Below are 22,910 nucleotides of genomic sequence, written 5' to 3' on the forward strand. Positions count from 1 at the left end.
GACAATTATCCGGTTGGTTGTGCAATAGAGAATCTCGCTGTGACTAGGCTTGTGGCGAGTGTTGGCCACGCGGGCCTGAAACAGGTTCAAGGTTGCAAAGTTCAAACATGGCTTTGTGCGCGCGCGCGCCGGTAATGAAAGGTTGGTAAGTTTGGCGTTTTAAGACGGGGAGGGATCTTGCAGCTGGAGCCGGTTTTGACCACGCGTTGTAGTTTATTTCGCGAAGGTTATGGGTAATCATTAGTTAAGCTGTTTGGTTGGGGTGATTGGCGAAGAAGTTGGCGCTGGTAGAAGAGCACCGAAGAGAATGTTAAAACTCTACAGTTATCTGAAAAGAGTTGAACAATTCGGTTTTGGAAAAGGGCGGCAAAAAGTCAAGAGACGGTTTGAAACATGACATTAAATGCAGTGAACAATTTGAGATAGCCTAAAGAGACTGACATGTTGAGGGTTTGGCAAAAAAAGTGCGTTCTTTCTTACTAGCCAAACCCTTTAAGTTCTATGGACTTGGTTTTGATAATGTTGCATTGTTTTGTATTTTTTTCCATTTCTTTTAATTCTTCGAAAAGTATTGGTTCAAAAGCCTTGTTTCCAAAGCTCGATTTTTGTCGAATGTCTTTGAAAATTTTCATATCATTTTGAAAGCTGTCCATATAAAAAAATACATCGCGCGACATTTAAAAATATAGATTTTTTTTTGCAAATTCAAAAAGACGAATATGAAAACATGTTTTGAGGCGATTTAAAATATAGTTTCCGTTAACTATGATAATATGTGATGTTTTCTTTGAAAATTGATTCTAATAAGAAAACTGTCATCATTTTGTTATGCTTGGGGATGATAAAATTCGTTTTCAAATTAGAAAATTCAAGGGTTCTGAGTAGAATTAAATGCTTAGTTATTGTGGAAAAGTGCTTCAAAATATGTTTTAATGGTTATAGAAACTGAGCAATATAGTAACTTTTTGTATTCTTACATTGCAATTAATATTTATTTTACGGTTTCATAATAGGATGTGTAGCACTTTCGTCAAAAAAACATCTTTTTCCCAATTCGTTTTTCTTTTGAAAGATTCAAATTTTACATTTAAAAATGCCATTGTAAATTTTTTCGAATGTATTTTAACGATATAAAAAATCATAACAAATATATGTTTTACATTATTTGTCAATGGAAAAATGACGGCACAATAGAAAATGTTAAAAAAATGTTTTTTATATGACTTTTTATTACTCAAAGTTGAATTCTCAAAATACTTGTTTTTTTTTTATTTTCGGGATTTTTTTGTAATGTTTTAGGGGACTAAAAAGGAATCTTTTGTATTAAACTTTAGTATAGTGCAAAATCTTGTATCGAAGTTTCTCTTTTTTTAGATGTAATTTTTAGAAAATAAGAAATATTGTGAAAATAACTTCAATTATTAAATGCAAAATTTAATTTACAATAGTTTCAATTTTAAATAGATTTTTTTTGTAGAATTTTCTGCTCTTTTCTTATAAATATGTTTCAAATCAAGTGAATCTTTTTAAAATGCTCTTGTTAAGGCCGATGCAAATATTTTTCAAAGTTTATGTAAATGTTTATGTTTATTGGTCCAAAAATTACGGAGCAAAAAAAAAATGTTTTCAAAAAACTTAAAAATGGAAATCGAAGTCTTATCAACTAAAAACGACTTGAAGTGTATTTTTCTATAAATGCAATTTTCTGGCATGAACTTCAAAATAATAATTGCAACGGCAAATGGACTTGTTCAAAAAAAATATTACTGGATTTTTTTTTATTTGGATATCTTTTTAATATAACAAACCAGGAAAGTTTATTTTTACATTGGGAATCGAATCAATAGCTTATGAAATATCGCAAGTTGAAAAATGAGGTCTAACTAAAGAAAAATATTTTTTCACAAAATTTAACCTTTAAGAGTTGGATATCAGAAACCAGCACTCCAATTTACAAAGTCGAAAAAAGGAATTGTTGGAGTTTTTTTTAGCTTTTCAATAATATATTTTTTAGGTTTGCATTTTATCCATAAATTATATTCAATTTGCAGAAAACTGATCATTTTTTGATATTTTTTATCTTACAATCGAAGGTCAAATAGTTTTTTTTCCAAAAAACTTTTAAATTTTAGTATAAACAGACTTGCTGCGTCTATAGCATGTTCAGACTCGTTGAATAAAATTGTCAAAGCATGTATAGATATTATGAAAATTATTAATTGCTAAACAACTTAACCGGTGTAAATATATTTAAAAAAAACATTAAAATGTAGAAACCAATTTGATTTGAGTTTGTATTTTTTTTTGCCCCCTCCTCCACTTTGATCCATGTTGAGAGCATACATAAAAAAATGACCTAACTTGGAAATGGTGCACTTTATCAAAAAATGTGCCAAGTATTTTTTTTATTGCAGATTTGATTTTGCATTAAAAACATATTTTTGAGGTGATGTTTGACAATTTTTCTGATATATTTTTGCAAAAATCACTTTTTTTGAAACTTTTTAGCTCTATTAACACATTTTACCCTTCTAAAACTCTAACGCAGAAAAATCCTTTTTTAGTCCCCTAAAACTTATCTACAATTTTCAAAAATAAATAACAATTCTTATTTCGGGAATTCAATATTCACATGCCTGTTTTGTATGGCCTGCCTGCAAATTTGGATGAAGCCTTGTATGAAGAAAAAAATAATAATGAAAAATGTTTTTATTACAGAGAGATTGCATGGACAAAGTTCTCCTAAATAAATTAAAAATTACAGTGGACACTCTCGTTGTCGATATTGAAGGGACCTTCGAGAGCTGGAGGTATCAAATAATAGAACGAAAAATCAAAGCATGCTTCTTGAAGGGAATGAAAAAAATATTGACAGCTGGAGCCAGAGGGTCGACTGTAACAAACAAAACATGGTCGATTTGCGAAAACGACGAGAATAACTCTTCTTTTACAATGAATTTTGAAATTTGTTTGCACAGCTAGAAAAACTTAAATCGAAGAAACCTGATTTGAAAGCAAATGCAATTTGTTTGAATAAAAATCAATATTTTGATATTTTATTATGTTTCTATCTCCCGGACTTTCAGGGTCAACTCACCCAAAACGGTCCATTGAAGAGTTTCACATTGCTGTGACATAACACAGCATCCCATCCTGTAAAAAAGAAATACCCATATATGGACGTACAGGGTCCGCAGAGAGTTTCGGCGTTTTCGGGAATCGATACCCTTTCCGAACATTCCACCAAACCGAGCTCACACAGTGTTCTCGTACCGGACTGTTTGTGCCAAGTCCCCAGTCAAGTCTGCGGTGGCGGCGGCGGCACCCGTCAAACGTCATTTGGCTTGCATTTTGAGGCTGCAGTTTGTTCCACCAGAAGGAGAAAAAGGAGACCGCAGAGTGCGTCAGCTCGTCAAGCCCAGTCAGTCAGTCAATCAAGGAGGCCATGCCTCGACGTACTGTGTAGTTGGTTGGGTTGATGTCGTTTTTTTGGGGTTCGTGTTTTTTTTTTTGGGAGATCATAGCAAGCGAAGCAATTTTCAGGATGACATGGTGAGCTTGAAATTTGAGAGTACAAGAAAGTCAAGGGTTGCTACTGCGTTGAGGTTGACTGGCACTCAGAAAAAATCTTAATTTCTTTTATCTGAAAATTTAACATAAGTCAACAAGAAAATCCAAATGAAGCCAAATGCATACAAATCTGACGGAATGCTATATTGTGTGAAAACAACTACTTAAATCATTCATACTTCGTCGCAATTCATAACCCTGTAATCTGCAGTATCATTAAGAGCAAATAACATCTAATCTTACCCCAAGACCTTCTCCCCTCATGTTTAAAACACTTTCAGCAAATTGTTATTCTTCCCTTCCAACAATATTTGCCCCCAAAAAGTTGGCCAACTTTAAGAAGCAGCGACGACGACGTCGACGCAAACAAAATGAGAAAAACATTTACCAAACGAAGCATGAAAATAATGCACTCCTCGCAGCATCCGTCTGAGAGTTCAGCCAGAAGAGTGCCAGACTGAATCATCGTGTGTGGCTTATTTCTGCCGGCTGCAGCTCAGCTCTTTCCATCGTTTCGTACTGCTTCAAACTTCTTGCCTCACTTCACCGGCAATCGTCATCGAAGCAGGCCTGCGATCCCAACAGCGAAACGAGATCGTAATCAACGGCAGGAACCTCACGCTCCGTTGCCGCGCGAATTTGCCAAAACAGTCCCTCCCCCCTCCTTCCCAGGGCGAGATTCGATCCGATCCGATATGATGGCCGATGTGAGACCAAAGTAATCAATTTTGTTTTTATTGCGCGCTCTTGGACGCGACCCCGGCTACTGGGATCGTCATCCCGAAGCACTTGGAACGACTCCTCGCGGAGAAGAAGCAGGCAATTATCGATTCAGCTCGCACCCTACTGGGCTTACCGGGAGTTATCATTATCGTGGCCATCAGCTGATGCGGATCGCGGTTGACAGCGACCAGGACAGGGCAGGTTTTCCGGCGATCGTGGTGGTCCCGGCGATTTCGAGGAGGTTTCCAGCGATCGGCGGATGTGATTTCATTTTGGAGTTTTGGGTGCATGAAAATTCGAACTGGGTTTAAATCATTATTTTAAAATGTTGTAGTAAGCCTCGAGTTAGGTTTGCAATCATCTAATTAAAACTTTTGCAAAACTTAGAATATTTGGGTACGTGGAGTTTTAAAAAATTGGTTTCTTGTGAGCTCTTGTGTGAGTTTGAAGACTATTGGAATTATATGAGAATTTCTCTATGTAAATCAGAAATTGCTACTTTTTGTATTGTTTGGTTCCCTCTCTCCTACCTCGTAATTCAACAGTACCAAGGGACAAATTGTGTATGAATTTATTATTAAGAACTTTGTAGACCCACCTTCATGTATACATACCTACTCAGAATGTAAAACTGAAGAAATGTCTGTGTGTATGTGTGTGTGTATGTGACCTACAAACTAGCTCATGTTTTTTCGGCACTGGCTGAACCGAATTGATCCAAACCGGTTGCATTCGGTTTAGGGTCCCACAGATCGTGTTTTATACAAATCGATGTTTAGATAAGTAGTTCAAAAGTTATGCATAAAAATGTGATTTCTCGTATATCCGGAAGTTAGATAATTGGCCAGAAATTGATTCAAATTCCATCATGTTACACAATATTGAATAGGTAATTAAAAGACCTTTCCAACGAGTCTAAAATGTAGATGAACTGGCAACCCTGACTTTAGTTATGATCACTTAAGTGATGTTTGTGTTATTTTTTGAAAACGGATCTTACTTAGGGACTATCCATACGATACAAAATTTTGCATGCATTTTAACTGTTTTAGAGTTTTTTTTAATGAAATACTTATATTTTCACAAAATACCGTATTTCCTCGAAAATACTCAAATTTTTATAACCCGCAAATGGGTATCAAACAATTCGAAATATTGTATGTATTTTAACTGTTTTAGAGTTATTTGAATGAAATAATTATATTCTCACAAAATATCGTTTTTTTCGAAAACACAGAAAAAAATATAATTCGCAAAATACCGTATTTTCTCAAAAATGATCAAATTTTTTGTGATTCGCAATATCAAACGATTCTAAATTTTGCATGTATTTTAACTGTTGCATATTGCAATTCATGCAAATTTGAGTAAAAAAATACGGTATTTTGTGAATATTTTAGTATTTAATTAAAAAAACTCAAAAACAGTGAAAATGTATGCAAAATTTCAAATCGTTTGATACCCATATTGCGAATTATAAAATATTGAGTATTTTCGGGAAAATACGGTATTTTGTGAAAATTTGTGTATTTTATTAAAAAAATCCAAATTTCAAATCGTTTGATACCCATATTGAGAATTATAAAAAATGAGTATTTTCGAGAAAATACGGTATTTTGTAAAAAAAATTAGTGTTTCATATAAACAGTGAAAATGCATGCAAAATTTCAAATCGTTTGATACCCATATTATAAATTATAGAAATTTGAGTTCTTTCAAAAAATACGGTATTTTGTGATTTTTGTTAGGTATTTATACTTTGAAACTTACCATATTATCAACAACAAAAAAAAATAACTAAGAGGAAGCTTGATAATTCAACATAGTTTGGTTAGGCCGTTTCAAATATTTTTCAAAGTTTATGTCCAAAGTTGGTCTGAAAAATCTGGGTGCAAAAAAAAAAAATCAAAAAATCTTCAAAATTTTCATGAAATTAAAGTCTAATTAACTGAAAACAATCTAAAATGCACTTTTCTGTATTGATAATTATATTTAGCATGTTTTAGCTTGTTTTAAAATGTTTTGAATTTTTATGAAACTCCAATGCCTCGTAAAAATTTTATTTTTCTCAAAAAATAAAATTTTCGGCAATGCTCAAATATTTTGGAAACTAATGATTGCAAAACAACTGGGCAGCTGTACAACGCATTTTAAAACACTTTTTTCATTAAAATGTTGAAAGCATGGCTCGTAATTTCAATTTTAATACTTTTTATTAATAATGGCCCCTTCCCTCCCCTCGACATGGGTCAGAGTCGAAAGACATAAACCTCAAAAAATATTTGCAACGGCCTTAGTTTTAGTGAATTTTAGAAATATATTAAATATAAGAAATATTCATTTGGTTAAATAGTCTTGGTAAAATTGTCACCAGAGAAAAAATAATCGGTAGATTTACTTTACACGGAGGGAAAACCAGTTCTCGCAATCCTTCCTTACACACTCATTGATTAAGATTCTCGGACCTAAGAAATTTCGAGCTATTGTGGATCGGTTGTGAAATTTTATCAAATGATTGATTTGATTTACTTTTTTATTTTACTTTTCATAAATAGTACGCCACTTACAACTCCGTAACAATCACACAACTCAAACCTCTTCTAAATCCATTACCCAAAGCATTTAGCTCAAATCGCAAAAGTCACGTTTTGGCAAACAAATTACTCCACTTTACTTATAGTTTGGACAACCAGACATCAACCAAAACGGAGAACAAAAAAAAAAACACACACATTCTTAAGCTAAACCCGCCGACCCAAAACACACTCAACAGGGTCGAAACGCAAAGCAAAAGACCGAACCGAAAAAAAAAACTCAAAACACATGTTTACTGATAGAACCAACGACATTCATGTCCAGTGTCCATTAGCCCCGTCCCGTCCCGTCGAGAAACCCCTCTTGAGGGAACCCACTTGACTGCTGCTTGGAGGACCTCTCCAACCTTACCAGCTGGACGCAGGAGGACATTTTCAACAACGTAAGAAGTCTTACTTCTTCTGGACGCCGGACGGAAAGCATTCTTAAGCGTTCACCTCATTTGGCTTAGCTTTATAAATTAAAGATTATCCTTATTATGGCTTTCTACTCTTTATTCATATTTCCTTCTCCAAAATGCGACTTTCTTCTTTTTTCCGCCGATGACGTACGAACGGAGTAGGCGCTGACGGGAAAGGATTGGCGAAGGAGGCACTCCAAGAAATCGTGCGGACGTCAAAGTGAAGGAGGCACCGCGATTTTTCAGATTTTTTTTCTTTCAGTGCCGCTCATCCGGTCGGAACCAGTCAAGTATCCTTGTGCCCGGAGGAGCACCTGAGTAAATACGCGGACACGGACCGGGCAAAACAAATAAACGACAACGACGACGACGACGACATTATGGAATCGGGCGAGCTTCGGGACATTTTCGGTCCGGCGTGGTCATCAGATCAATAAGAGATTTAAGAGTTTTATTTTTTCGGTTTGGTGGTCTTCTTTAATCTGGAACCAGGTCGCATTTCGAGGAGGGGTGGGTTTCCAGTCCGATTATTTTCATTAAGTTTTATTTTTATTTTTAGGTACCGCTCGGCAGAGAGCAGATCAAAACGTCAGAGAAAGACGTTTTAAGACGGTGGTCAAAGCAATCCGGAATTTATGGGGTTCGTGCACTTTTTCAGAACCGCGTCGGGGATAAGAGAGGTAAGTTCGATTTGCAGCACTTTTTTTTGCGGACAGTAAATCGGTAAGTACAAACAATGGGATTAGTTCTGTCAAATTCTGTCAACATTGTCAATTGCTCTGTTTGCGAAATTTCGCTGGATTTCGTCCCAAGAAAGCAAATCCCTTTTCTTGAGCTCACAGTCAGTAAAGAGAAGATCGAACGCTTGAATGTTTTCTTTTACGGGTGTTTTCCCCACTCTCATAGTCCACGGATCTTCAATTGAACAGAGTAAGAGAGAGAGAGCTCAGCAGAAAAAAAGTAAGAATTTGCCAGGCACACAAAAGGAGCGCGCAATGCAAACATAATCAATCGTAAAAAGCTTATGTTTGGCTTTGAATCGCTCCCCAACTCACTGACTGACTGACGGGGGGTTGGAGCAAAACTGGAGGAAAGGTGAGTTTGAATTCGAAGAAGCAAAAGTGCTCCTTCAAGCGTAGGTCTTTTGATTGAATTGAATGCAGATTGCGTTCACTTTATTTACAGGTTTCAGTTCTATGCTCTCCGGTTTCCGGGAGCTGGAGAGGATGCTTCTACTGCTGCTGCTGGTAGGTAAACCAATTCGATTTAATGTTTTTCTACTGTTGGGTGGGGAAATTTGATATTAAAAGCAATTTAGGTTTTTTAGAAAAAAAAAGATTTTTAGTTAAAAATTGGATCGAATGGCCAGGAGGCAATATTTTTTTGCAAAGCATTCAAAATGTCAATGAAAATCGGAGTCTGATCAACTGAAAACTACCTAAAATGCATTTTTCTGCATTGTTGATCATACAAGCATGTTTGCACTAGTTTTAAATAAATTCCGTTTATTTCTTTGCAAAAAATCGTCGATACTTACATATTTCGCAAAACAACTAAACAGGTGAATAATTCATCCTAACTAACTTTTTCAATCAAATGTTAAAAACATGGCTCGTAATTTCAATTTTCATTGTTTTCTTCTATTGTTTTCCCTTCCCTAGACTTTGGTTAGAGTCGAGTCGAGGTACATAAACTTCAAAACATATTTGCATCAGCCTAAATTTGCTTGAGATAAAGTTTTATTTGAATTAGATTCCTTCGAATTGCAATAATAATTGAAAAATTAGTTTTATTTAGGGATGTTTTAATTAAAACAAAAACTTACGAAAAAAAAATAATCAGAAATCTGTTAAAATTAGTTGGTCCAAAATAGGTAAAATTATTATTTGTGTAATGCTTGTGTTACAATGTTGAAATGTATAAAAGTAAATTTTTCCCATGACCCATGATGAGTATCGGAGCCACATTTACAGAGCGGATTCAGTGGCTATTACAAAGTGACTATACAAAGAGTACTTTGAATTTTTTTTTCGAAAAACTTTGTTCTCAACAAATAAAAAACTTGATTGAACTTTGTTTTTCACAAATAAAAAAGTTGTAGAAATGGTAATATTTAATATTGTGAACAAGGTTACTTAAACATTCTGTAAATCTTTTCAGTAGGGCGCAATCTATTTAAAAATTAAATTGAAATATTGAAGATTAAAAAAACAATGTTTTTCCTCTTAGATTTTCGAGCCAATATTTGCAAGATCTGTGTGAAAATAGAATGGCTACAGCTGTTTCGCGTTTTCTATTATTGAAGTATTGAATAACGTTTTTCAAAAAATTTCGTATTATTTTTTGTAGCAAAGAAAATACAGTCACATGTCCTAAAATTCAAACACTGCATTCCCGTTTAAAATGGAAACTTAATTTGCTGTGCACGATTATTTATTTGAAAACTGATTGTGAAGCCACGTGCTGTGATTTAATTCAAAAATCAAAGTTTGTAAACTCACTCGAGAAATACACTGTGAACTAATTTGCTTATTGATTCTGTCGAATATAAGGCATTTCACGATATTGACCGGATTTCAGCGCGGAAAAAACTGAAATAAATTTTGCAATGGCCTAAGCATGAAATTGACAACATTGTTTGAGATAACGACTTGTTTCATTTATTGTTTTGAAATTTGAAAATTATTATGGGAAATTGGACGAGCTTTCCGGTAAAAATATTTACGAGACTGAAAAACCAAGTCTGTCATATAGAAATTGCCAAAAACCACCAAAAAACCCATTTTTTTCAACATTTTTATTTTTAAAACCGCTGTATCTTCCCAAGGATTGGACATAGGACAATGGTCAATATGGAGACTCTGGGGAATCGATTCCCACTACCGGTTTTTGAACATTTTGACGTATAGACCACTTTTTAGTAAATGATTTTTGTATTTTTTTAGGAGAGACATACCATCCTGCATTTTTTGGTTTTTTTTGGCAGTCTTTTGGTAACATCTTAGGCTATTTCCTCAAAAATTTTGAACGAAAAATAATCGTAACAACACCTTTAAATTTAAGTTTTAGACTTAAAAATAAAAAAATCTCATAGAAGTGGCGTGTATTTTTGTTTCAGTGTATTTTTTTTCAGAATGCCCGTCCAATTTCCTACAAGTTTGTCTTTGACCACTTTTTGATACGATGCAACGATTTCGAGATACAGTAATTTTGCCTTCCTCACTGAGGTAAGGCTATAATCCTGCTCGAAAAATGAACTTTTGAAAAACAGCTCGTAGACCTATATTCATGTATACCTATCGACTCAGAATCGAAAACTGAACAAATGTCTGTGTGTGTATGTGTGTGCGTATTCACTTAGGTGCTCAAAATTCTTGCCAAGTTTTCTCGGCACTGGCTGATCCGATTTGGGTCAAACAAGTTGCATTCGATTTGTTTTGGTGCCCCATACTGCACTGTTAAATTGTTTGAAGATCTGATAAGTAGTTCAAAAGTTACGTATAAAAAAGTGTCAGAGTTGCGAATCAGGTGCTGGAATTTTGATGCCGGATCTCACTTATCTATATGAAAACTATGTCCGGATCTATCATCCGACCCATCGTTGGTTAGGTAATCAAAAGACCTTTCCAATGAGTCCAAAACATTGAAGATCTGGCAACCCTGTCTCAAGTTATGACCACTTAAGTGATATTTATGTACTTTTTTGAAGCCAGATCTCACTTAAATGTATGTAAACTATGTCCGGATCCATCATCCGACTCATCGTTGGTTAGGTAATCAAAAGACCTTTCCAATGAGTCCAAAACATTGAAGATCTGGCAACCCTGTCTCGAGATATGACCACTTAAGTGATATTTATGTACTTTTTTGAAGCCGGATCTTTTTTAAATGTATGTAAACTATGTCCGGATCCATCATCTAACCCATCGTTGGTTAGGTAATCAGAAGACCTTTCTAATGAGTCCAAAACATTGATGATCTGGCAACCCTGTCTCGAGATATGACCACTTAAGTGATATTTATGTACTTTTTTTAAGCCGGATCTCACTTAAATGTTTGTAAACTATGTCCGGATCCATCATCCGACTCATCGTTGGTTAGGTAATCAAAAGACCTTTCCAATGAGTCCAAAACATTGAAGATCTGGCAACCCAGTCTCGAGATATGACCACTTAAGTGATACTTATGTACTTTTTTGAAGCCGGATCTTTTTTAAATGTATGTAAACTATGTCTAGATCCATCATCCGACCCATCGTTGGTTAGGTTTGAAGATCTGGCAACGCTCAGTCTCAAGTTATGACCGCTTAAGTGACATTTGTGTATTTTTTTTTATTGAGAAATAGATGGAATTGGTGTCCAAACCCATCATATCACCAAATGTTGGTAAAAAGTGAGGAAGGCGCCAACCACATTGGTGGATTAAGTTAGTTTTTTAATTGCAAAATACATTTTTTTTAAAATACATAACGCCCTTCTCAAATGTTATTTTCGAGTACTATTGGCTCCATATACACAAAAATGGCTTATATAGGCCTAGGATAACATGTCTACAAAGTTTCATTGAAATCGGAGAGGGTCGGGTACAAAAGTACCAGAAATAATCCTGATTTTGAAATTTTGAGATGGAATTGCTCTGTTATGAATTTTACATTGCCACTCAGACGAATAAAAAAATCAATATGTTTTATAAATTTCGTGATAGTCTGAATAAACAGATTTTTTTTTTCAAATGGAAATCTAAAGAACAATTTACAAAAAATGGTTATGATTTATATGGTTGGGACAAAAACAAATTGTTTGAAATTACGTTTCTTCTTAAATTTTGGTGACATTTTTGCTCTCGAAGAAAATGACAATTTTATTAGGTTAAATCGTCACCATCATACAACTTAAAATGTGCGAATTTCAACCAAAACATCTCATCAAACGAGGATCTAATGCAACAAGCCAGCAGCAAACAGAACTCCCGGATATATTTGCAGGTGTAGCAAAAGCTGGTTCATCATGTGCTTTTCCACCTTTCCAGAAACTTCCCACCCTCTAGTTCACTCACACACATTCAGGATGCACATTATCCAATTGAAAACCAGAACCCCAGAAAGTTGGACCCCCCCCCCCCCTCAGGATGAAGAAATGCGGCTGCCCTGGAAGCAAAATCAGCCCCCGCAAGAGTGAATTGGTAATGTGGAAAATTCGATGAGATTCTCCCGAGACTACGAAGATGAAGGAAACTGTTGCAGAAGAAGTTTGTTTGGTGCGTTTTCATAATTGAATCTCATCACTCCCAGGAGGGGAGGGGGAGGTGGTGAAATTCGATTGAAAACTGTTCCTCAAATGAAAAGTGCCTTAAGGGGGAAGGGGGCTGTTTTTCTTGCGAGAGTTTTCTTCGATGGAAATTGATTATAAAATTACTCACGGGGTTTGGTTGAAAAATTGTTTGAAGACATACCTGAAAAGAGAAAAATATTAGATATTATTGGGATGCAAAAATTCAGGTAAAGAATTTAATTATTTTACAGTCAAGAATTCTACCCTCATGAATTCTAACCTGGCCTACTTTGACCGGACCGGTCACTGTAAACCATTATTGATCCTATCAATCCTTAATAGCCCCCCTAATTCGCACTGGGTAATTTGCGCACAAAAAAAAGTTTTAAAAGCCATAAAAGTTGACTTTGAACTGTGTGTTCCGCAAATTTTTATTACCATTATCGCTTTGACTCGTTTTATTTATTTAATCTCAATTAGTCGTGTGTGTGTAGGTGTGCTGCCTGTCATTTGCTGTCCGTTGCAAATCTATATAAAAAGAGTATAAAAAAATCATCACAAAGTTGTGTGAACTTTGTTTATAGAACTCTGTCCAGCCAGCAGCGAGGCAGTCCGCAGCAAGGCTGAGTGGGACGTAAAATTTTACAACTTTAATCACATTTAATATCGTCGAGAGTGAGAGTCGACCAGAGAGGTTTGTTTAAGGTCTGATTTGAATAAATCAAACTAATGCTTGAATCATTCTTGGCGAAATCAGGACAGATTGATGAAGTTGATTTTGTTAAAATTTCAAAATAAGCTTAAAAGATTGGAACTTGGTGACCTGACCTAAACTAAACCTCACTGGTGGTCGTTAGGCTGGCGACAGAAATCAAGTGGCTACTTCCACATCAAGAATCATGAGGATTTTTTTTTTCGTTCATTCGTTTGCCATTTTGGTTTGATTACAGCCAGTTATGGCCTTTTCGAGTAGTAAAAGTCTCAAGTGAGATGATTAAATAAACATACAAGTTATACGGCAGCTTAGCTGATACATTTTGACTCTTGGGGGAAAAGGGAAGGATGAAGGCGAGGAAAATGTACGAAAATAATTAGTTTTAACGACCTATTACAACTCATTTCGAAGTGAAAGAGCACTCGACTATGAGTTGGCACGATCTCGGAATAAATTCCGATAAAGTTTGGTCCTCGCCGAGCACATAAATTCATAACAAGCTCGCTTATCGATTGTTGTGTACATTTTGTCGTCGAAAAATGGCTGCTCGCTGAATTTTACGATTATTGGATGCACATTATGGGGCAAAACTTTCCCGGACTCTTAAAATCTCTTGAACAGGTCCCCGGACCAAAAAAAAAAGAATCGCCCGCCCAGGAACGCAAATTGAACCACTTGACACGAACAGTCGGGAAAAAATCCCAATCGAAATTGAACAAATCACTCCACCGGCACGCAGCCACCCCCGCCCATCAGGACGCAACCCTTCCGCAATCGTAGTGTGCTTTGCGGCGGCCACAAATCACGTTTCCCCATGGAGATGCACTCGCAAACCGCGACGCCCGTCATGGTGTACTGTGCGCGCGAACCTATTTTCGCCCTACGTCCCTTATTTCGCCCTAGTGCAAATAAAGCAGCCACGCGCTTGTTTTTAGTTTAATTTTTACGCTTTTTCGAGGTTATAACTCTCTCTCAACCGTGTCTGGGCTCCAAAACCTCGAAAAAAAAAACGCGGATTTAGGGACCGAGCGGGGATCCATTTCAACTTTCCATTTCGGGACCTCTCTAAACATATTTAAAACCAGTAAATTTGCGCAACTGACCAAAAGTGGGGGGGAAAGAGAGGGAGAGAGTGGAGGGGACGCAACCAGGGCAACAATTTGTACAAGCAATTTCAAGAACATAAATATTCGCGCGAGTGCGATTCCGCGCGGTCCACGAAAAAGGATGGATTTGGACGGGCTAAAACAAGGTTCCGAGTGGACAACGGGAGGGGGAGTCGTCGCGAATGCGAATAAAAATTCCATTTGTGGGCTTATCAGTAAAGTGGTTCAAGTGTCGCTTTGCTTTGTGCAAATTTTGGGAAATATTTTTGAAAATCCTAAATTTAAAATTATATAAATAGTAGCGTTTTGTCAAAAACCTGAAAATTGAAAAATAAATAAACAATTTTTACTTCAAAAATAGTTTTAAACCCTTTTCAAATGTTAATTTAGATGAGCAGGAAACAAATCCACTCGAAATATGTTTCGAGTGTAAAAGCTTGCAAATCAGAATGAACGTTCGGGGAATTAAAAATGACCAAAGCGACACAAATCGGGGCAGATTCCGCGTGGGGAGGAAGGTAGATGAGAACGAAGTTCACGTTCATAATGAATGAATTTGTTTTAGATCTATCATGGGACCGGGATGCGGATTGGAGCGGGGTTTAAATAAGAGAAACAACTAAAAAAGTACATGCTGATATGGGAACTGAGTGGTAACTTTTGAGCGCGATCCAATCGCGTTTTAGGGTCCTCTGAATAAATTTTAGTTTGTTCGAATTGAAGCAATTTAAAATTAGTGTAAATTAGATAAAAACAAATAAATATTTTCTTTCCGATTGTTGAACACTTTTAAAACCAGATTCAAAAACTGTTCCATTTGATATTCTAAAGGTCTTTAACTACTCCGACGTGTCTGAAGAGTTGGCTGCAGCCACCTAAATTCGTCGAGCGGTAGACACCACACTTTGCGCACTTAACGCTGGATGTGTCGTTCTGACCGTTTTGTTCCTTTTTCCTTTTGTCAAATGAAAATGTTTTTCAAACTTCAATTCACCTTCAACGTCTCAAAATCTCAAACATTCTCAGTCTCATCCAATAACATCACTCACAAAATCCAATAACCTCCGTTAGTCAATCATGTTTCAGAAGGGACCTCTGACCACATGCTCCGTTACCATCCAGCTGAGCCCCCCGAATCGTAAATCGTCGTTCGTCTCGACCAAGTCAATGTGCAATTACGGGTCGGTCCAGCCCAGCCAGCCCCGCAACTAAATGGGATGCTAATGAGGCAAAACGGGCCACATGATTTATGGTTTTGTGACCTCGAAAAAAAAAATAAAACAAGTTGAACGATTGCTGATGTGTTTTTGAAGAATAACACGGGCGTTGCATAAGCTGGCTGCGTCGTGACGTCTTTTGCGAAAGGTCCCCCCCGAAAATGAAGAACACGCATGACTTGTTGGATTTCTCACGAGCCAGTTACGGGGGGATCAGGTTTCTTTTTCGTCAACTATTTTTTGGTGTGCATTCGCTTGGAATTGAGGTATTTTGGCGTCACCAAAACCGCAGACTTTTTGAAGTTGTTGTTTTTTGCTGGTTGGACATGAAAAGTTGAAATTACTACGAGCTTGATAAACATGATACCTCCCTCAATTGAAGCTTGAGAAGTTGTTGCAAAACTCTTTTCAATAATTCTGTAATCACCTCAGTGAACTCGCAAAAAACAAGCGCTAACTAAATCATCACAATTTCACATTTGAATCAAAATATTTGCATGTTTACACTTAAAGATCATTTCAAACCTCCGAAAAATGGGATTCCATAAAAAGTGTTCACGACATCATGAATTCGAGTTCATGAGTTCGTGAATAATATAACTAGATTCACGATTTTACTTCATACTTTTATGATTTAATGAATTCGATTCATGAAATAATGAATTAATTTATGTGAATTTTTAATTCATGACTCAATAATTTAAGGGACACTAGTCTTGTTTCTATGAATGATTCGCATGAACATTGTTCATGAAAAATTTAAAAGAAATTGTTTTTTTAACTCTTGCTTATTTTTCCAAACTTTAAGAGAGCCTTTTCTATCTATAATGAACAAACGGAAACGTTATACATTTCTTACTAGTTTCTCATAACTCAAATATCTTTCACGCACTAAAATCAAACTTTTTATGTATTCAAAACATCGAAAAGATTTTAACCAAGGATGGTTCCCCTCAAAACCACAACAGTCAATCGCATTTAATGAGTAAGAAACTTCCCTCTAAAAGCTCTGTCTGTCAGCTTCACGACCAAAGGAAGCGCGCGATCATTCATTAGGGTGATAAATTTATGATCGCTTTTTAGTGGGTCGCGTCGTAACAAACACTTTTGTCGTTTTTTTACGAGTTAGTCACCCATCATCATAATCATCTCCGGCAAGTGAATATTTTTGGCGAGGAACTCCACCGAAGAAATGACTCACAAACGACTCTTTTCAAAACCGCAAAAATGTTTACGCTTCAGCGCTGAGCGAAATTTTAATTAAGTCATTCGGTTGAGTGGAGATGGATTAGGGTGACTAACATTTGAAAATGGTGTAAGTGAAACTTCATGCGACACCAAAATTGGTTTCATTCGAATGAGTTTTATTCAAAGTTTGGTTTGAACTGTGAAACCACCCTAGAAAAAATCTTGTGGATGAGGTGTTTATGAGATTTCATCGCAGGTTAATCACACGCTGGCCAACCGCAAATCCTTAACCCCACGCTCAACGCACTGAACCGTGAACGAAAAGATGAGGCAATTGGTTGTGACACCGACTTCGTTGAAGAATTGCCTTAATTTCCTGTTTATTTTCCACCCTGACTCATCAAGCCGCCGGGTGCGATGAAATTATCACTGAAAAAGTCAACACAATCCCGATCGGAAGCTTTGAGCTCGTCTTATTGATAGTTAAAGAACACTGCTGTTTAATAAACAGTAACATTAGCTTTAAAAGCGCATATCAAGCTGATACAGTGCTCTCGGTAGCCGACGTTTAGTGCCAAACTCATCAGCTGAGATTACACACACGCACGTTTCACGTGTCTCGTGTGAAACTGAGAGTAGTAGGCTACGACTATCTGCTTCGCATCTCGCGGTCGCAGCAGAGACAAACAGACGTAACTATCGTTCGAAATTTATCAGTCTACAATTGAACGGTCAATTTAAGGTGAAACGTGAAGGCAATCTTGACTTCATATGTATTAGTGCATTTTGATAGTGTTAGTTTGATGATCATCATCGATGACGTCACTGATGAATTAGTATTAGTGATTCCGTATAGTGGTAGTAGTGTACGCAAAAATTCTCGCTTCACATTTCAAAAGAGGTTTTGTAGAAATAAGAACATGCTGGAGTATCATTTAAAAGAGGCTTATTTTGTATGATGGTAAATTTCCATTATGGAATTCTTTAGAAATCTTTTTGATTTTTTTGAATGGATTAACCCTCTACCGCCCAATTTTTTTTCGAAAATTTTATGTTTTATGTTCATCATGTTTTGTTTTAGTATTTAAATTTGTTTTTATTTTGTTTAGTTTATCTTTGTTTTTGGTAGTATTTGGCCTATTCTACCACCTCATATCATTATATTTTGCCTTTCATATTTTTTTTCTCTGGAATGGCACCATTATCATTTAAATTGTAAAAAAAATGCGTAGAGGCATAGTCTAGGACACTACAAAAATGACTGAATACTACTTTTTACTTAAAATATAGGAAATGTTATTAAAAAACACAGCCAAAGTTGACCCCTGAAAAATGTCATTTTGGAAAACATTGGCAAAGTCACATAAAACAAGTCAAACTTCCAAACGTTACATTTTCAAAAAAATTAAGAGTTCTTCTTTCCAATGCATTTTAAATATCAAAAATTGGATGAAAATTTGATTGTTGCCGATTTTTTAGATCGAAGCCCGTTTAGAGGCGGGATTGGGTTAATCCGTAGAAATGTGATAAATATAGTAAAGCATTTGGTTCGTTTGATGTTTTTAAAATATCCATTTATTTTTCATTTATTTCATATGTTTTGTAACTGTCATTTTCTGAAGCCAGTAAGAAATAAACTTTTGGAGTCTTAACTGTGATCATTATTACCAAGTCGTAATCGCCCTGGCTGGTAAGGTCAACAGCAAATGCCTTGTCACTTCCGGTTAGTCCTGTGGATACGGCTGCTCGTTGTACCATCAGCTGCTGCTGCTGCCTGTACGCGTCCATTCGTGGCTCGCGCAGTTCGTCGAGGGCTTTGATGGTTTCGCGGGCCCCTTGCTTGTTGAACTCTTCGACGATGAGAAGGCGTCGCTTGGGCAGGAATCGACGCCGGTAAAGGGAGCTGACTCTGGTCAGAAGGATTCGCGGGAAGTAGTAGCAGATAAAGAGGGCGATGCAGAATCCACTGGTGGCCTCCCGGTAGGTGGTTAAGAAGAAGATTGCGCCGATCGCGACCAGTCGGAGGCGCCACTTGAGGAGGTTCTTGCTGCGCTGGTTCTTTGGAGGACCCATCCGGGAGCACACGACGAAGCTGATGAATCCGGTCACGAGGACGTACCAGAACACGTACACCTGGTACGTGACAAAGATCAGTCGCAAGTTGTCGAACAGCATCAGGGCAAAGTAGAACCCGAGCGTCCATCCTCATAGCATTACGCCGTACATCATCGGCTTCCGGAGAAAAATCTTGCTGGTCAAATAGACAACCACGAAAAGCTGGCGAAAATGCCGATAGTTTAACCGCCGACGAAAACACAAACACCCCGCCGCTAGCAGAATAATCCGCCAAAAGTCGATGCGGATCAGGTTCAACCTGGATCACGTACGCCTCGCCGGAAACGACCCCGATGCAGCTCTGATTGAACGGATCCAGCTTAATGACCTTCTTCCGGCTGTTGGACAGGAAGTTGAACGAAAGCAGACTCTGCTCCGTTTCGTGATGCGCCCGAACTTTCTCCGGGTTGCCGTCCTCGTACTGGCTAAAATCGTCATGGTCGCAGTTCAAAATGACCGTCTGGAACAACCGCCCCAACTGCTTGTCCTTCCTCCGGTAGCAAAAGGTACCCAATCCCGGCCGAACAATCCGGTTCGGGTCAGGTAGGTCCGCGTTGACACCATCCGGCTCCAGATAGTGCACTAAAAATAGAACCACTTTCGTAACTCTTCAAAAAAAAAAACTATAAAAACAAATCCACACTCACCTCCCACTCCTTGAGTGGCCGCCCAGATGGGACAAGTGCCGGGTAGAAGCAACAACGATGCCAAAAAGCACAGCGGAAGATGGATTTGCGCCCCCGAGAGGGAAGTTAGCTGGCCGCGATTTTATTTTCGAGGATTTTCTTCTCTGCTTGCTTTGAACGAGTGGACGAATTTGAAGAATAAAAACAAACAGAACTGTCAGTGCCAAAAGTGGCCGGTTCGCCTGTCAGAGAAAAGTGTTGCCAAAATTCAAAGGGCTTCTAGCATAAACTTTCATTTTGAAATACTTTCCACTAATTTGTTTGGTTTTATACTCTTTACATGTATTTTTTGTATAGGAAAACAAAATTCATTAATTTTATAGACTTTTTACGACATTTAGGAAGACAAAGTATCCACTAATATCAGTATCAAAATATTTAATTATCAAAAATCGTAATACAATTTCTGGCAACACGATGTGATACGAATCATGATGGTTACCAATACTAATGTAACTGATGGTTGTGTTAAATCGTGTCAAACAAGAGAAAAATTTGCTCGCGGAAATTTTCAACTCGCAAGTTTAGGAGGACGATTTTCGCGAAATTGTCCGTTTTGGTGAAATTGGTGGTGATCAGCAGACGCTCCTGGCTGCAGCACGTTTGGGGATCAACAATTTATTGAGGTAAAGTGAATAAATGGACGTTTTTCGGTGATGTAATTTTTGTATGGGAAACCCAAAGTGTTAGAAAACAGGCAAAATATGTGGAAAAAATACCCGTTTTGGACGTGATTGCTTGTGTTTTTGATTCTTGCAACTGTTCTGTTTACGATGATTAATTTACTGTATATGCTGCGTGACTCATTTGGGATTAATTTTCGAATTTCTCAAAAGGTAGCAGATTTCCACTGGTTAAGGGGGAACAAAAAACCCATCATTTTAAAGGTGGAACAGGACAGTTCATCAACCATGTTTTTTCGCCATATTCGATGATGGCACGTTACACCTTAAATGTTCGGAAACTCACCAAGACAATGTTAAACTCACCACAGTTGTGTAACACTACTTTGACAGTTTGTTGTGTCGGGCTATCTCTTTGCATGAGCATTTTGGGCCAAATTGAGTTAAGAACGCCATTTTGTGCAGCTATAACAATGCCTCACCTTTTGACTTTCGCAGATCCCCAAAATGCGACACTTTTCACATGAAAGAAGTTTCAATCCTGTCGTGCTACTCGGGACAAGAATGGTCAACTAAACAAAACGTGTTTGTTATTGTTTACATTGCGTGCTATTGTTTTTGTTTATTTCAAGGTCAAACATTAAAACGCGTTTTTCTCGGAACGTCAAAAAGCGACGTGCGACAGGATAGCACGACAACGTCGAAATGTGAGTTAACGAGCTGTGGTGAATTCAAAATTTCAGTGGTGAGTTTTCGATAATGCCAAATTGCTAGTTGAAGGATTCTCAAACGGATTTCCGATTGCTTGTCTGTGACTTTAGTGAGGATTCATTAATTTAAGATTAACTTGTTCACTGATTTACGTCTGCATGTCTGTGGTAGCAGTAAAACTGGAAGATTATGAGTTGCGGATGTCTGTGTCGCGGCCTGCTTTGATTGAGCGGCATCCTCTTACCCATCGCCGGTCGCATTATTATTATTATCAGCTGCTGCAGCTCACGCAATTATCTTGTAAGCCGAGTCGGGCCAGGCCAGGCCAGGAATTGCAATGAGGCAAGAGAGATGCTGTGACGTCCGATAATGGCTATAATTATGTCAACACTATCATGCGGAGTTGAGTCCTCCGGCAATATGGGCGATAACAATTAATAATACGATGGTGTTAAGGGTTGTTTAATGGGGATTTTGTTGCAAATAAATAGGAAATGAGCTTTTTTATTGTGTTTTATACAAGATAAGTACACTTTTGATGATTGCTGAGTCAGTCGCCGATGCTTTGACAGTTGAAGGTTTCTACAGACCTTAAGAAGTTGGTTTTCACTTTAACTATCGTCAACAAACTACTCTAAACAGTCTAGCGTATACAAAATCAGTCGTTATGGCAACCCTGCCAACACTTTTGACAGTTATCCGGGTTGCCAAAACGACAATTTTCAGTCCACCGGATCGTCACCAACGAAATGTTAAATCATAAATATCAGCGGATTTCGCCCATAATTTATCGGATTAACTGTAAAAAGGTTCGCTGACCAGTCTGCCGAAAACGAGCCGCTGCGTCGTTGTCGACTGTCAACGGGAGCAGTTTCGCACACACAAGCCCATCGTAGCAGGCCGTCATCATGTGGTCACCCAACGTGGTGCTGCACTGACGTTGATAATGATTCGTTCTGTAATGCTGCTGCTGGAGCAGCAGCCTGCTATGATCCTGTCACAGCCGACCGTGTCCGTACTTGGTTTTCGGGTGTTGGTTTTGGGATTTCAACGACCGGTTGCGAAAAGTGACAGTTGCCCGCAAAACAGTCAAATCTCCGATAAAGCGCGCCCGTAATTGAATGAATTTTTAATGATTCAATTTCGAAAGCTAGGCTCATGGTCATCAACCTTGGACTGGTTCGGCGGGATCCAGTTCCAGCCGCGCGGGGGTTTGTTGACTTTTCGCGTGACCTGCATGCACAAAGTTGCATGGAGGACGACGTGTGTGCAATATGCTAATTTCGCGAAGGAATCTCGCGTTCGTGTTCGCCTACGCGCGGGCAGAGAAGGTCCAGAAAAGCAGCTGGAAACAAATCGCTGCATAATTTAGGACTGTTCTGGCCAAGTTTCGGGGCGGTGCACTGTGAAGAAACGCTAAAATCAACTCGCGACTTTAATGAGACATTTTCACGTCGAATATTTTCCACAGTGCAGGTCGGGCGCTGAGCGCCCCGCAATCGTTAAAGTATTTTGTTTATTTACTTCATTAATTGCCATTCCCCGATACTCGTATTGTGGGATTTTCGAGGAATCGAAGCGCAAAAGTTGCTGTTCTCCCCCGCGGCCATAAATATCGAGAGCACGCCATCCAAGTAAGCGCCGAAAGAGTAAACAAAGCCGGGCTTGTCTCAGCAGTCGTCGTCGTCGCTCGAAGCGAATTATGCAGATGCGTGAGCATAAATTTAAATATTTTCGCTGCCAACTGCGATGAAGACCGAGAACAAGACCAAGATTCTCGGGAAGCTGCTGTTCATGGCCTGCTACGGGGCTGTGACGAACTTCACTCACTCTCGAGCAGGAACGACGAGTGAGTAAGTGGAGTGATTCTCACGGGGATTTCTCAATTAGGTGGCACATGTGAAGAGTTCAGCGTGCGAAGAGTGATGATCTTTTCGTGGAAGTTGGCAGGTTCGGGATGGTCTTGTGCGCGTTGACCACTTTATAGTGGG

At 37.9% G+C, this 22,910-nt stretch overlaps 1 pseudogene; it reads right to left on the reverse strand.

The window, feature by feature from the left end:
• The window catches only part of LOC119767422, a 67,061-nt pseudogene extending 46,426 nt beyond the window's left edge, over window positions 1–20,635 (reverse strand).
• Window positions 20,636–22,910: the final 2,275 nt, after the last annotated feature.

Source organism: Culex quinquefasciatus, chromosome 2, assembly GCF_015732765.1.
Source record: "Culex quinquefasciatus strain JHB chromosome 2, VPISU_Cqui_1.0_pri_paternal, whole genome shotgun sequence".
NCBI classification, from domain to species: domain Eukaryota; kingdom Metazoa; phylum Arthropoda; class Insecta; order Diptera; family Culicidae; genus Culex; species Culex quinquefasciatus.